Below are 16,208 nucleotides of genomic sequence, written 5' to 3'. Positions count from 1 at the left end.
TGCTGTCATTATTGTTTTCCTTTATTTGTCGTAATTTGTGTCTGTATTTCCTTTAATTTTCTTTTATTTTGATTACCTTACTCGTGGTCGTGATTTTTTTTCTTTCCTTTTATTTATTTTCCCTTCCAATGTTGTTTCTATTTGTATACATATCTATTCTGTTTTTCCTTGAATTTCTTTCCTCCAGATATGAATTTTTATCGTTTTTTTTCCTCTCTTTTTTTTTTTTTTTTGTACTTTTAATGGTGTTGTCATTGATATACACATTTATCTCCTTTATTTTACACAATCTATTTTGTCTTTTTTTTTCTCAAGTTGATATTTTCTCCTTCAGTTTATTCATTTATTTATTTATTTACTTATTTATTTACTTACTTATTTATTTATTTATTTATTTGGGGGAGGGTTCATGTTAATATTTTCAGTTGTAATTTTTCATTTCCCTGTTCGCCTCGATGGGCTTCTATATATTTTTGAAAATTTACTTTCCCATTTTTGGCTCGGAGTCCATCTTGCCTCGTCCAGGAAGCTTTAAGTACCAAATTTATACCAGGAATAAGATTTCCTGACTCTCCTTCCTTCCTTCCTCCATTCCTTCATTATCCTTCCTCCAACTCTCTCTCTCTCTCTCTCTCTCTCTCTCTCTCTCTCTCTCTCTCTCTCTCTCTCTCTCTCTCTCTCTCTCTCTCTCTCTCTCTCTGATCGAGGGAGAGATAAACACAGGGCATAACGCGAGTTTCTGCAAATACTGAAAGAGGTGAAATAACGTGTAATTCTAAGTAGATAATGTTGTATACACATATGCATTGTAAGGCTTTGTTTACCCGTCAGTGGAGTTGAAAATGTACGGGACTCGCGGGTGTGCTCTGTGACATGACGGACACACGATTGCATTGTCGCAGCCTCGGAGGTGCCACTGAGTCAAATTGCGAATTGTTTAATCTTATTTTTTGCAGGCTGTGGAATATTACAGTATCTTATAACAAGAAAAATATCATCAAAAAGCATGTAGTTTACCGATAAGCATTACACGACAACATTATTGCGGTGATTAAAAATACTCCTGTAAAATGCGATTATACGTAGACTCTCTCTCTCTCTCTCTCTCTCTCTCTCTCTCTCTCTCTCTCTCTCTCTGTGTGTGTGTGTGTGTGTGTGTGTGTGTGTGTGTGTGTGTGTGTGTGTGTGTGTGTGTTAGCAAAAATAACCCCTGCAGTGAAGTAATCAAGATAAGTAATAATAATAAATAATAAATAATAAATTCAGCAAGCACAGCTAACCAGCAGGGAAGCAGGAGCCAATGTTTATCCTCAATTTCCAGATGGATTTGTCTTACGATATTCATGAACACAGGAATAGGCCAATGCTCACCAGTGAAATACATCTCGATTTCTGGAAAGCCCCTGACAAGGACCCTCATGCGAGACTCCTAGACAAACTACACTCAGCGTAAATACATCATTCATATGCCAGGATCAGGAGGTGGCTGGGAAAAGACGATGGTCTGTACTGAATGGCTGAATCTCGCTGTAATTATGTCATTTGTCGTGAACCTGAGGATTAACCCGTAGTGGTGAACGTCTGAGGTGTTCATCAGACTGTTTCACAGACTACAGAGCTGATGAGTTCGTTTCACAGGCATGCTATTTATTTATTTATTTTTATTTATTTATTTTTTCTGTATCAAGATGTAGAATCCTCGCTAAACTTTTTAGAAGAAGGAAAACACCTTCAGAAATCTTTATACCTTCTGCTATAGCCTGTTAAAAACTTTAAACAAAAAATGCTGAAACGTTCAAGAACCCACTTACTCAATGTATATAGAAAATAAGAATTGCAACTGATAGATTACTGCTTTACTGACTTATCGCTCGTGTCTTTGAAGCTGAAGCTGTCACCGTAATGGAAAGTTGCTTGTAAACATGCTTGAGACTGGAAGTGCAAAAGTGGCAGAGAAAAGCACACACACACACACACACACACACACACACACACACACACACACACACACACACACACACACACACACACACTTCAGTATTCGTGTAGGTTGAGTAAATTCGCGTTCCCGAGACTAGAGCCGCGAGGTGTTGACCCAGCGTGCCTCCCTCCCTTTCTCCTTCCCTTCCCTCTCACCTTTCGCACCTTTCTGTCCGTTTCCTCCCTTTTCGTTACAATATATATATATTTTTTTTATGAAGGAGAGGCACCAGCCAAGGGCAACAAGATCATAATTAAAAAAGGCCACTGAGGCGCCGGTCCCCGAACAGTCAAAAAGTGGTCTTCAAAAATTAAAGGATAAGTTTCTTGAAACCTCCCTCTTGAAAATAGGAGGGAGGAAATACAGAAGTGGAAAGGGAGTTCCAGAGTTTACCGGAGAAAGGGATGAATGATTGAGAATACTGGTTAACTCTTGCATGCATTAGAGAGGTGGACAGAATATGGGTAAGAGAAAGAAAAGTCTTGTGCAGCGAAGCCGTGGGAGGAGGGGAGGCATGCAGTTAGCAAGATCAGAAGAGCAGTTAGCATAAAAATAGCGGTAGAAGATAGCAAGAGATACAACACTGCGAGAGAGAGAGAGAGAGAGAGAGAGAGAGAGAGAGAGAGAGAGAGAGAGAGAGAGAGAGAGGCTGAAGACAGTGAGTTAGAGGAGAGGAGTTGCTAAGACAATAAACATCTGATTCCACCTTGTCTAAAAGAATCGTATAAGTGGAACATCACCCCTATACATGTGAAGCATACTCTATACATAGGCGGATAAGGGCCCTGTACAGAGTGAGCTGCTGGTAAGGGGGTGGGGGAGAAAAAACTGGCGGAGACGACTCAGAACACCTAAGTTCATAGAACCTGTTTTAGCTAGAGATGAGATGTGAAGTTTGCAGTTAAGATAGTAAAGGATAGTAAATTAAAAATAAAGTAAGGTTTACTTTAGAAGTAAAGGATAGACCGAGAACGCTCAGTGTAGAAAAGGGAGACAGTTGGATGTCACTGGAGAGGAGGGGGTAGTTATCTGGAAGGTTGTGTCGAGTTGATAGATGGAAGGATTGAGTTTTGAAACACTGAACAATACTAAGTATGTTCTACCTCAATCGCAGATTTTAAAGATCAGAAGTTAGGCGTTCTGTGGCTTCCCTGCATGAAATGTATACTTCCTGAAGGGTTGGACGTCTATGAAAAGACGTGGAAAAGTGCAGGGTGGTTTCATCAGCGTAGGAGTGGAAAGGACAAGAAGTTTGGTTTAGAAGATCATTAATGAATAATAAGAAGAGAGTGGGTGACAGGACAGAACCCTGAGGAACACCACTGTTAATAGATTTAGGAGAAGAACAGTGACCGTCTACCACAGCAGCAATAGAACGGTCAGAAAGGAAACTTGAGATGAAGTTACAAAGAGAAGGATAGAAACCGTAGGAGGGTAGTTTGGAAATCAAAGCTTTGTGCCAGACTCTATCAAAAGCTTTTGATATGTCCAAGGCAACAGCAAAAGTTTCACCAAAGTTTCTAAAAGAGGATGACCAAGACTCAGTAAGGAAAGCCAGAAGATCACCAGTAGAGCGGCCTTGACGGAACCCATACTGGCGATCAGATAGAAGGTTGTGAAGTGATAGATGTTTAAGAATCTTCCTGTTGAGGATAGATTCAAAAACTTTAGATAGTCAGGAAATTAAAACAATAGGACGGTAGTTTGATGGATTAGAACGGTCACCCTATTTAGGAACAGGTTGAATGTAGGCAAACTTCCAGCAAGAAGGAAAGGTAGATGTTGACAGACAGAGCTGAAAGAGTTTGACTAGGCAAGGTGCAAGCACGGAGGCACAGTTTCGGAGAACAATAGGAGGGACCCCATCAGGTCCATAAGCCTTCCGAGGGTTTAGGCCAGCGAGGGCATGGAAAACATCATTGCGAAGAATTTTAATAGGTGGCATGAAGTAGTCAGAGGGTGGAGGAGAGGGAGGAACAAGCCCAGAATCGTCCAAGGTAGAGTTTTTAGCAAAGGTTTGAGCAAAGAGTTCAGCTTTAGAAATAGATGTGATAGCAGTGGTGCCATCTGGTTGAAGTAGAGGAGGGAGAGAAGAAGAAGCAAAGTTATTGGAGATATTTTTGGCTAGATGCCAGAAATCACGAGGGGAGTTAGATCTTGAAAGGTTTTGACATTTTCTGTTAATGAAGGAGTTTTTGGCTAGTTGGAGAACAGACTTGGCATGGTTCCGGGCAGAAATATAAAGTGCATGAGATTTTGGTGATGGAAGGCTTAAGTACCTTTTGTGGGCCACCTCTCTATCATGTATAGCACGAGAACAAGCTGTGTTAAACCAAGGTTTAGAAGGTTTAGGACGAGAAAAAGAGTGAGGAATGTACGCCTCCATGCCAGACACTATCACCTCTGTTATGCGCTCAGCACACAAAGACGAGTCTCTGACACGGAAACAGTAGTCATTCCAAGGAAAATCAGCAAAATACCTCCTCAGGTCCCCCCCAACTAGCAGAGGCAAAACGCCAGAGGCACCTTCCTCAGGAGGGATTGGAGTAATAGGACAAGATAAAGATATGAGATTGTGATCGGAGGAGCCCAACGGAGAAGAAAGGGTGACAGCATAAGCAGAAGGATTAGAGGTCAGAAAAAGGTCAAGAATGTTGGGCGTATCTCCAAGATGGTCAGGGATACGAGTAAGGTGTTGCACCAATTGCTCTAGGTCATGGAGGATAACAAAGTTGAAGGCTATTTCACCAGGATGGTCAGTGAAGGGAGAGGAAAGCCAAAGCTGGTGGTGAACATTGAAGTCTCCAAGAATGGAGATCTCTGCAAAAGGGAAGAGGGTCAGAATGTACTCCACTTTGGAAGTTAAGTAGTCAAAGAATTTCTTATAGTCAGAGGAGTTAGGTGAGAGGTATACAGCACAGATAAATTTAGTATGAGAGTGACTCTGTAGTCGTAGCCAGATGATGGAAAACTCGGAAGATTCAAGAGCGTGGGCACGAGAGCAGGTTAAGTCATTGCGCACATAAACGCAGCATCCACCTTTGGATCGAAAATGAGGATAGAGAAAGTAGGAGGGAACAGAAAATGGGCCACTGTTAGTTGCCTCAGACACCTGAGTTTCAGTAAGGAAAAGAAGGTGAGGTTTAGAAGAGGAGAGGTGGTGTTCTACAGATTGAAAATTAGATCTTAGACCGCGAATGTTGCAGAAGTTAATGAAGAAAAAGTTGAGGGGGGGTGTCAAGACACTTAGGGTTGTCGACAGAAAGGCAGTCCGACCTGGGGACATTTATGGTCCCCTCCCCAGATGGGGACTCCGAGGCTGGTGTAGGAGTCGCCATGATGATTTTCAAATTTTTGAGTGAAGGGTGTGTTTGTTATTAGGTGCTTGTAGTTTTGTGTGGAGGAAGAGAGTTGTCTTTAGAGGGCAGGCTGTGACTGCCCCCTTGTGTTGTGAGACACAAAGGGAAACGTTCAGTGAGGTCACAGCTGGGTTTAATGATAAGTTCACAGCACCCCCTGAACAGTGCTTTAGACCTCACTGGGAGTAATTATCATTTCGGCAGGTGTCTACTGCCTCCTCCTCTGGCTTTCATTATATAATAGCACACTCCTAGAAAAGAACTGATGAAATTAACAAAGTATGTCATAAAAAACACATTTAACATTCTCTTATTTCAAAATTACATCAAAGAAAATGTATGTTTAAAAAGTGGACTGTTACATCTTTCTTTTCTTGATGTTTGGTCTCTGCAGGTGTTCTTTAATTAATTACAAGGTATTCACGAAGGAAGGAAGGAGGGAGGGAAGGAACAATGAAAATGGTTAGTGTTTATGAGAGAGAGAGAGAGAGAGAGAGAGAGAGAGAGAGAGAGAGAGAGAGAGAGAGAGAGAGAGAGAGAGAGAGTCTACTCTCCATTCAATATATATATATATATATATATATATATATATATATATATATATATATATATATATATATATATATATATATATATATATATATATATATATATACTCGTATATATATATATATATATATATATATATATATATATATATATATATATATATATATATATATATATATATATATATATATATTATATATATATATATATATATATATATATATATATATATATATATATATATATATATATATATATATATATATATATATATATATATATATATATATATAATAAACATAAGTTAACAATTCAGTAAGATTTGATGAATACTATGCGGGGGGAAGGGGAAGTACAAGTATTTCCTTTTCCTTTTAGAAAACTTATTAACATAATGTTATGTATTTATTTCACTGATTAATCTTTAACTAGTAATTGACTAGTGTGTGTGTGTGTGTGTGTGTGTGAGAGAGAGAGAGAGAGAGAGACTGCTTATCACACCCATTCATTTCTAGCCTCTCTCTCTCTCTCTCTCTCTCTCTCTCTCTCTCTCTCTCTCTCTCTCTCTTTCACTCTCTCTCTCTCTCTCTCTCTCTGTCTCTCTCTCTCTGTCTCTCTCTCTCTCTCTCTCTCTCTCTCTCTCTCTCTCTCTCTCTCTCTCTCTCTCTCTCTCTCTTATAAATGATATCTATGTATGAATGTATGTAAGAATGAATGAAGATTTTAGAAGATGGAAAGATAAGCGAAAATAAGAAAAGAGAAGTAATTTTTTTCCTGACCACGAGAAATTTGCTAGCAGTTATGTGTGGTCAGGGTAGGCTTCGGTCGTCATCAGGTTTGGCCAGGATAGGTTTGGCCAGGGTAGGTTTGGTCGTCGTCTTTAGGATTGTCCAGGGTAAGTTTGGTTTGTCATCAAGTTTGTCCACGGTAGGTTTGGTCAGCAGGTGTGGCCAGGGGAGATTTGGCCTCCGTTTAGTCAGTATCAGGTTTGGCCATGGAAGATTTGGCCTCTGTTAAGTCAATATCAGGTGTGGCCAGGGGAGATTTGGCCTCCGTTTAGTCAATATCAGGTTTGGCAAGGGGAGATTTGGCCTTTTAGTCATCATCAGGTTTAGCCAGGGGAGATTTGGCCTTCATTTAATCAATATCAGGTGTGGCCAGGGGAGATTTGGCCTCCGTTAAGTCAATATCAAATGTGGCCAGGGGAGATTTGGCCTTTTAGTCATCATCAGATTTGGCCAGGGGAGATTTGGCCTTTTAGTCATCATCAGATTTGGCCAGGGGAGATTTGGCCTTTAAGTCATCATCAGGTTTGGCCAAGGGAGATTTATCTTTCATTTAGTCAATATCAGGTGTGGCCATGGGAGATTTGGCCTACGTTTAGTCTATATCAGGTTTGGCCAGGGGAGATCTGGCCTCCGTTAAGTCAATATCAGGTGTGGCCAGGGAAGATTTGGCCTCCGTTAAGTCAATATCAGGTTTGGCCAGGGGAGGTTTAGCCTCCGTTTAATCATTATCAGGTGTGGCCAGGGGAGATTTGGCCTCCGTTTAGTCAATATCAGGTTTGGCCAGGGGAGATTTGGCCTAAATTTAGTCAATATCAGGTGTGGCCAGGGGAGATTTGGCCTTTTAGTCATCATCAGGTTTGGCCAGGGGAGATCTGGCCTTAGTTAAGTCATCATCAGATGTGGCCATGGGAGATTTGGCCTAAGTTTAGTCAATATCAGGTTTGGCCAGGGGAGATTTGGCCTAAATTTAGTCAATATCAGGTTTGGCCAGGGGAGATTTGGCCTCTTTGTCATCATCATGTTTGGGGAGATTTGACCTCCGTTTAGTCAATATCAGGTTTGGCCAGGGGAGATTTGGCCTCCGTTTAGTCAATATCAGGTTTGGCCAGGGGAGATTTGGCCTCCGTTAAGTCATCATCAGGTTAGGCCAGGGGAGATTTGCCCTCCGTTTAGTCAATATCAGGTTTGGCCAGGGGAGATTTGGCCTCCGTTTAGTCAATATCAGGTTTGGCAAGGGGAGATTTGGCCTCCGTTAAGTCATCATCAGGTTAGGCCAGGGGAGATTTGGCCTCCGTTTAGTCAATATCAGGTGTGGCCAGGGGAGATCTGGCATCTATTTAGTGAATATCAGGTTTGGCCAGGGGAGATTTGGCCTACGTTTAGTCAATATCAGGTTTGGCCAGGGGAGATCTGGCCTTTTCGTCATCAGCAGGTATGGCCAGGGGAGATTTGGCCTTTTAATCATCATTAGGTTTGGCCAGGAGAGATCTGGCATCCGTTAAGTCATCATCAGGTTTGGCCAGGGGAGATTTGGCCTAAGTTTAGTCAATATCAGGTTTGGCCAGGAGAGATTTGGCCTAAATTTAGTCAATATCAGGTGTGGCCAAGGGAGATTTGGCCTCCGTTAATTCATCATCAGGTGTGGCCAGGAGAGATTTGGCCTTTTAGTCATCATCAGGTTTGGCCATGGGAGATTTGGCCTAAGTTTAGTCAATATCAGGTTTGGCCAGGGGAAATTTGGCCTAAATTTAGTCAATATCAGGTTTGGCCAGGGGAGATTTGGCCTCTTTGTCATCATCAGGTTTGGGGAGATTTGGCCTCCGTTTAGTCAATATCAGGTTTGGCCAGGGGAGATTTGGCCTCCGTTAAATCATCATCAGGTTTGGCCAGGGGAGATTTGGCCTCCGTTAATTCATCATCAGGTTTGGCCAGGGGAGATTTGGCCTCCGTTTAGTCAATATCAGGTTTGGCCAGGGGAGATCTGGCCTTTTTGTCATCAGCAGGTATGGCCAGGGGAGATTTGGCCTTTTAATCATCATCAGGTTTGGCCAGGGGAGATCTGGCCTCCGTTAAGTCATCATCAGTTGTGGCCATGGGAGATTTGGCCTAAGTTTAGTCAATATCAGGTGTGGCCAGGGGAGATTTGGCCTAAGTTTAGTCAATATCAGGTGTGGCCAGGGGAGATTTGGCCTAAATTTAGTCAATATCAGGTTTGTCCAGGGGAGATTTGGCCTCTTTGTCATCATCAGGTTTGGGGAGATTTGACCTCCGTTTAGTCAATATCAGGTTTGGCCAGGGGAGATTTGGCCTCCGTTAAATCATCGTCAGGTTTGGCCAGGGGAGATTTGGCCTCCGTTAAGTCATCATCAGGTTTGGCCAGGGGAGATTTGGCCTCCGTTTAGTCAATATCAGGTTTGGCCAGGGGAGATCTGGCCTCTTTGTCATCATCAGGTATGGCCAGGGGAGATTTGGCCATTTAATCATCATCAGGTTTGGCCAGGGGAGATCTGTCCGTTAAGTCATCATCAGGTTTGGCCAGGGGAGATTTGGCCTCCGTTTAGTCAATATCAGGTGTGGCCAGGGGAGATTTGGCCTTCAGTTAGTCAATATCAGGTTTGGCCAGGGGAGATTTGGCCTTTTAGTCATCATCAGGTTTGGCCAGGGGAGATCTGGCATCCATTAAGTCATCATCAGGTTTGGCCAGGGGAGATTTGGCCTTTTAGTCATCATCATGTTTGGCCAGGGAAGATTTGGCCTCCGTTAAGTCATCATCAGGTTTGGCCAGGGGAGATTTGGCCTAAGTTTAGTCAATATCAGGTGTGGCCAGGGGATATTTGGCCTCCGTTAAGTCATCATCAGGTTTGGCCAGGGGAGATTTGGCCTCAGTTTAGTGAATATCAGATTTGGCCAGGGGAGATTTGGCCTCCGTTAAGTCATCATCAATGTTTAGTCGCCATCAAGTTGGTGGCTTGGCAGGTAGGGTGCTCCAACACGGGAGCGTCGCCCTGCCCCTGTGGTGCTTTGCTCTTCTTGGCGCGCCAGAGGCGGGCCTGCTCTCCGCCCTTCCGGGCGGCCTCTGCTCTGCACCGGGCCACCCGCTTCTGCACCTCGGTGAGCTGCTGGGTCTTGCTGTAGTCAAATCGTTCGCCGTAAAGTACTATTTTTAATCTTGATTGTTTTATTTAATGATCGAAAAGACAACTGAAATGGGAAAGTGTGAAAAAATTAAGAAGGAGGATGAAAAGATAGTGAAGAGAATAAAAGATAAGGGAAAGTATAAACACAGTATGATAACAAAATTAAAAGCACTAAACGAACACAACCAAAAAAACAATGTCAATCAAATCAAACAATAATACGAAAGACTCAAAAAAAAAAAAAAAAAAACACTTACGTGAACTGTAAAAACAATCACAAACCTTAACTATAAGGATCTCAAGAAGACTCTTAAAGAAACACAGCCCCTCAGAAAACATTCCGGTGTGTGTTGAGGGAAGGAAACGGAGAGGAGGGAGTAAACAGCGTCAATTTCCGATGAGATGACGAGAACACGCTTGGTTAAAAGGACACGCACATCACAAATAGGCTTCCGGCGTCTTTGGGTCTCGTCCTCCTTCGATCACCCGACATCAAGCGCCTTCCTCAATCGGATTTTGAATTTCTGGCGCGACCTTTGAATCCTTAGGGGAGGAAATAAGTGTGCCGCATCAAGATCAAGAGCAAAGACAATACAGGGCAAGGCTGTGTGGCAAGGTAGAGGCCAACAACACTCCCAGTCACGTCAACAGAGAGAGAGAGAGAGAGAGAGAGAGAGAGAGAGAGAGAGAGAGAGAAGGCAGGGAAAAAGAATATAGAAGAAGAAGAAGAAAGAAAAAAGAAGAAAAATGAAGAAGAAAGGAAGATGTAAGGAAGGGTGAAAATGGAGTATGAGAGTAATCTAAAGAAAAGAAAGAAAATGAAGAAGGGAATGGATGAAAAGGAAAAGGGAGGAAGAGAAGGAAGGGAGAAGAGAAGAAGGTGGATAAATTAGGAAATAAGACAGAACTGGAAAAAAGAAAGGAATAAAGGAACGAAAGAAAGGAGAAAGGAGAATTAGAAAGTAAGTAAATAAATGGAACAAAAAAATAAAGAAAAGAAAAAAAAGAAAACGGAGGAAAAGAAAGAAGAAAAATGAGGAGAGACGGAAGGAAAGAAGAGAGGAAAATACATTAAAAAATTAAAAAATGAATGGAAAATAATAAGAAATCAATAAACGAAAGGAGAAAAGGAGAGAAAGAATACAAGAAAAAAAGAACTTAGGAAAAGAGAAAACGAGAAAAGGAGAAATAATGAGGAAGAGTTACTAAGCATCTAAAAAGAAAACGGGATCAAGGGAAAGATTAATAAAAGCTCAAAACACTCAAAAGACACGTTTTCATAATCTTCTTCGGTATTCCTATATAAGGTTATTTCCATGCCCTTTAGCATTTTGGTGTATAACACGCTCAAAACACTCCAAAAACATTTATATGGTAATGTTATTTATTTTCCCCATATATATAGTGAATTGCATAAATTTTGGCTGTTTGGTACAAACTGCAAAAAAAAAAAAAAAAAAATCTAAATTAAAATAAACGTTTTTCGTAATGTTATTGTTTCTCTATATATAATGCTATTAGGTTGTTTTCGAGTTTTGGACACTAAGAAGCTGAAAAATACTCATAACACACTTTTCTCGTAATGTCTTTCCATTATAAAATATAGGATATTTTATATGAATTCATGCGTTTTCGTACATAACAATATAAATAACACTCATAACATGTTTCTTTATAATGTTGTTCTTTTCTACATATAGAGTGCTATTGACCATTTTGTTAAGAAGGTCAATAACATTCATAATACACGTTTCTGGTAATCTCGTTATGTTTCACCATATAGGGTACATTTCATGCATTTCCCCGTTTCTGTACATAACAAGCTGAAAAACACTCATAATACATAGTTTTGGTAATATTATTCTCTTTCTTCATAATGAGTGATTTTCATGAATTTTAGCGTTTAGGTACGTAGGAAGCTCGAAAACACACAAAAGACAACTTTTTGGAAATGTTTTTGTATTGAAAATAGGGGCTTTCCATGCATTTTAGCGTTTTGGTAACTAAAACACTCAAAAACCCTAAAAAGACACGTTCCTGGTAATTTCGATTCGTTTCCCTATAGAGAGTGATTCGCATGCATTTTGCCGTTTTGGTACCTAACAATATAAAAAAAACACTCGAAATACAAGTTTTTGGTAATGTTGTTCTCTTTGTCCATACAAGAGTGCTATTCAACGCGTTTTCGCGTTTTGGTATCGAACAAGCTCAAAACAGTCCTAATACACGTTTCTCGTAATGTCCTTTTGTTCACCTATATAGGGTACTTACTATGCATGCATTTTGGCGTTTATGTACGTAAAAAAACACTCAAAATACTTGATTTTGTTAATGTTACTCTCTGTCTCAATTAGGGAGATTTTCCATGCTTTAAGCTTTTTCATAGGTAAATACCTCAAAACACTGAAAAAAGAACATTTTTAGTAATGATGTTTTGTTTTCCCATATCGAGTGCTTTCCATGCCTTATAACGTTTTGCAGTCTAACATGTACAAAAACAGTCATAAGATACGTTCTTAAGGTCAGGAATACTTATAATACACGTTTGTTGTAATGTTCTTTTGTGTCCCAATATAAGGTGTTTTCTATGTATTTTAGCGTTTTGGGGTTATTATCTTTTTGGGTTATTATCTTTGTCCCTAAAGAATGTTTCTTGCGTTTTTGCATTTTGGTTTATTATTACTTCAATAACAATGAAAAGACCCGTCTATGGTGATTTCCATGCTTTGTGGCGTTTTCGTGCCTACTTCGCTTAAAAACACTGAAAAGACATGTTTCTGGAAATGTCATTTCGTTTCACCATATAGTGAACATTACAGTGATTTTGGCGCTTTGATACCTAATAATGTGAAAAACATTCAAATTACACGTTTTTGGAAATGTTCTTTTTCTCAATATAGATATACTATTTATGCGTTTCAGTATTTAGTACCTAAGAAGCTCAAAACTCTCATCGTACACTATTCTCGTAATGTCTTTTACTTTCCATATATAGAGTACTCTGCATGCTTTTTAGCGTTTTCGTGCCCACCACGCTCAAAAACATTCAAAAGAAACGCTTCCAAAAATATGACTTTTGAGTTTTATTAACGTGTTAGGCACCAAAACGCAAAAAAAAAAAAAAAAAAAAAAAACATAAAGGTCTCTATACTGGAAAAGAGAACATTACGAGTGTTTTTAACCTACTTACGTACCAAAATGCATGAACGCATGCAAAACGCCCTTTCTGAAAAAAACAAACAATAATATTACCATAAAACAAGTATTTTGAATGTTGTTTTTTTTTATCTTGTTACGTACAAAAATGCCAGAAATGCATGGAAAGTAGCCTATATTGGAAAACGAAAGGGTAGTACGAAAAACGTGCATTATCAGTGTATTTGATCTTGCTAGGTACCAAAACGATAAAACTAATGAATATATCACTCTATATTGGGAACCAGAACAACATTACCAATTAAACTAACTAAACTAACTAAACCCCTGCCTTACCCCACGTGTAGCTGTTACCACAGCCCCACCGCCCCCACCAGGCTCCCCGTAACACAATACATGGCCTTCAACGCCGCTAACATCACCGCGCCACACCCAATACGTCGCAACACTGCAAACAACTTCTGCCTCGGGACTAAGTCGTAGGATTTGGAAAAGTAAGTAAAGGTTATAAATAATTTCACCTTCTTACGTCTGGCCACGTCAGAAAGAATACGAAGTGTAACGATATGTTCAGTACAGCTACGCTGCTTCTGTGATCCAGCCTGCTCCCTGTAAGGTCTGAACCACAGGCTTAACCGCCGCCACAGAACCATATCGTACAGTTTTGCTGAAGTGTTAATCACACTGATACCTCGGTTTTTACTAGAGTCTTTTCTATCACCTTTCTTAAACACTTAAAGACCTTTGCCCTTATCCATGAGTGAGGGTGAATGCCTGGTAAGAAACTGTGTTAAACAAAGTTGCCAAACTGCACAACCACTGAACTGGTTGGCTTTATCAGGTTTCATTTTCTTGGACTGCTCGTGTACCTCTCCAGGCGTGATTGGCTCATCGAGGATAGGAATAGTGACGTCAGTTGTCTCGTTGTTTCCGTCAAAGTCTGTCTCATCGGTTCAGTACTGCCTCGAGGTGTGCCTTAAAATCCTGGTCGCTGGGACACTAACCATCCTGGGAATCATTCATTCTGTAATCACCCTTCCAATTAATTGCTCTCCACACTGTAGCGTCATGTGCATCATTCAGTAATCTTTCCCATCTGCCAGTACTGCTGTTGTAGTTAACTGTTGGTTCATCTTGTCGCACACTGCTCTGTGCACAAGCATATAGCATGTTAGATAAATCCTGCACAACATTGTCCATATCCAAATAACCTTTGAATGGATCCGTATGAGGAATGTTTTCTACAAACAGATCTTTGTTTATATTGCTAAACTTGACAGGTTTCTTACATAGTCTTATTTTATTGGCATTACCGTGAAGAACGGCATGATCTCCCAACATTCTTGCCCTGGCCAGCAGGCTGCTAAGGTCCACACCTCTACAGGCAATACTGAGTGTGATGGGAGCGTGGTCTGAAGGGAGATCATTGCTCTGTAACACCGCAAAGTCTTCTATAAGGCTAAGTATTCTCGCAGACACAACACACGTATCTACCTCGGAGATCCATGTGTCGCGCCTGCGGAAACTCTTTCCTCCATGAAAATGTTTGTCTTGATACTTAAGATTATTAACCACAAGTAAGGTGTTATCAATACAAATGGTAGATAAAAGCTCTGCATTGTCACTAGGTGTCTCAACATCATCAGGAATGTATGGATATGACAAGTCTTCTGCATTAGTAAGTTCCATTAAATTTAATATATATCTAACACTTCTGCCAAATCGTGTATTCATATCACCCACTATGACAAAACTAGTTTTCACAGATCTTGTGGTGAGTTTTTCCTGAATCACTGCAAACAAGTCATGGGAATAATACTGAGAGTCACAAGGAGGTATTAACAAAAAACAAATAAAACCTCGTGGATGTTACGAAAACGAAGCCAAACCTGCTCACTATTACTGGTATCTACTTCACCCACTAAATCCGCCAAGCAGTTCAGTTCTTTACACACACAACTGTACCCCCACGGTCTGCAGTACCAACTGTTGCACTCTTAAAGGAAACATATCCAGGGAAATTCACAGGAAGAGAAGTTTTCACCTCGGTAAGGCAAATAACATCATATTCAAGTAATAATGACTGAACATTACCTTTCTCCAACTTTGTGCACACTGCATTAACGTTCCATGATATCATCTTTACATAACTAGCTTGTTGTGGTCTACCTAGAGAAAAAACTGTGTATTCCAACTACCAATTACATCATTCCTATATAACTTACGATCCTTAGTGTCCAACCTGATGATGCATCCAGCATTCTCTGGGAGAGCCTTCTCAGCAGCTTCTACATCCCTCAAACGCCTCCACTCCTTCCTGATGCTCGGGTGAACATCTCGCTGGATGTAGATACGGCTGAAGTTGTTACCAGCAGACTTAAGTTGATTGGCGTTGTTCAGGATGCTCGTGCGCTGGTCCTTGTCCCGGAGTAGATATCTCCCTTCCCAGCCTACGATGGGTGCCCTCTACGTCACTGATGCCCACTTTGGCCCATATTTTGTTAAGCTTCTCCTGGTCTGATGTAGCACCATCCAATGCTTCCTTATCGTCAGGCACGCCCAGGATGACGATGTTTGCTTCACGTTCCTTGCGATCTAAAGCTTCTAGGAGTTGATGTTGCTTGACCAATATTTCTTGTTGCTTATCGACACGAGCCTTGAGCTAAGTGTAGTTTTTGTTAATGATGCTGTCAGGAGACACGATCGTAGTCTTAAGTGCTTGTATTTCCTTCATCACATCTTCTAATTTTTGGTTTAATTGCTGGAACTCGTCGTTGGCTGGTGTAGACGCCAGTATAATGTCGATCAACACATCTTTATTAATCTCGGCCAGCTGATTGCGTCATAGCTTCCGCAGGTCTGCCAGTTGTTTGGTTGCCATGGTTACACTTCAGTGCGCATGCGCAGAAAATGGCAGCAGACTCAAGAGTCTTGTTTGTTCTGACCAATATGCACACTTATCTTTACCACTTTATAACAACTGCAGAAAACCAAGCTCCCGAGATCACTTACTGGTCTGCTGGCCGCTCTGGAAAGCTGAAACTCCTCTTGTATGATTTCTTCCTTCCTTTTGATGCAAGACTGTCTAGGCGTCGGCGTGTTTAGAGAGAGAGAGAGAGAGAGAGAGAGAGAGAGAGAGAGAGAGAGAGAGAGAGAGAGAGAGAGAGACTGTCTAGGCGTCGGCGTGTTTAGAGAGAGAGAGAGAGAGAGAGAGAGAGAGAGAGAGAGAGAGAGAGAG

At 40.9% G+C, this 16,208-nt stretch overlaps 1 long non-coding RNA gene across 1 annotated transcript in view; it reads left to right on the top strand.

Moving 5' to 3' along the window:
• Positions 1 to 16,208, top strand: part of LOC135091529 (uncharacterized) — a 102,477-nt gene that overhangs the window by 8,196 nt on the left and 78,073 nt on the right. The window lies entirely within an intron of this gene.

This window comes from Scylla paramamosain, chromosome 37 (genome assembly GCF_035594125.1).
Source record: "Scylla paramamosain isolate STU-SP2022 chromosome 37, ASM3559412v1, whole genome shotgun sequence".
Classification (NCBI taxonomy): Eukaryota; Metazoa; Arthropoda; class Malacostraca; order Decapoda; family Portunidae; genus Scylla; species Scylla paramamosain.
Note: the sequence above shows the minus strand (reverse complement) of the source record. Positions and strands in the feature narration are given on the sequence as shown.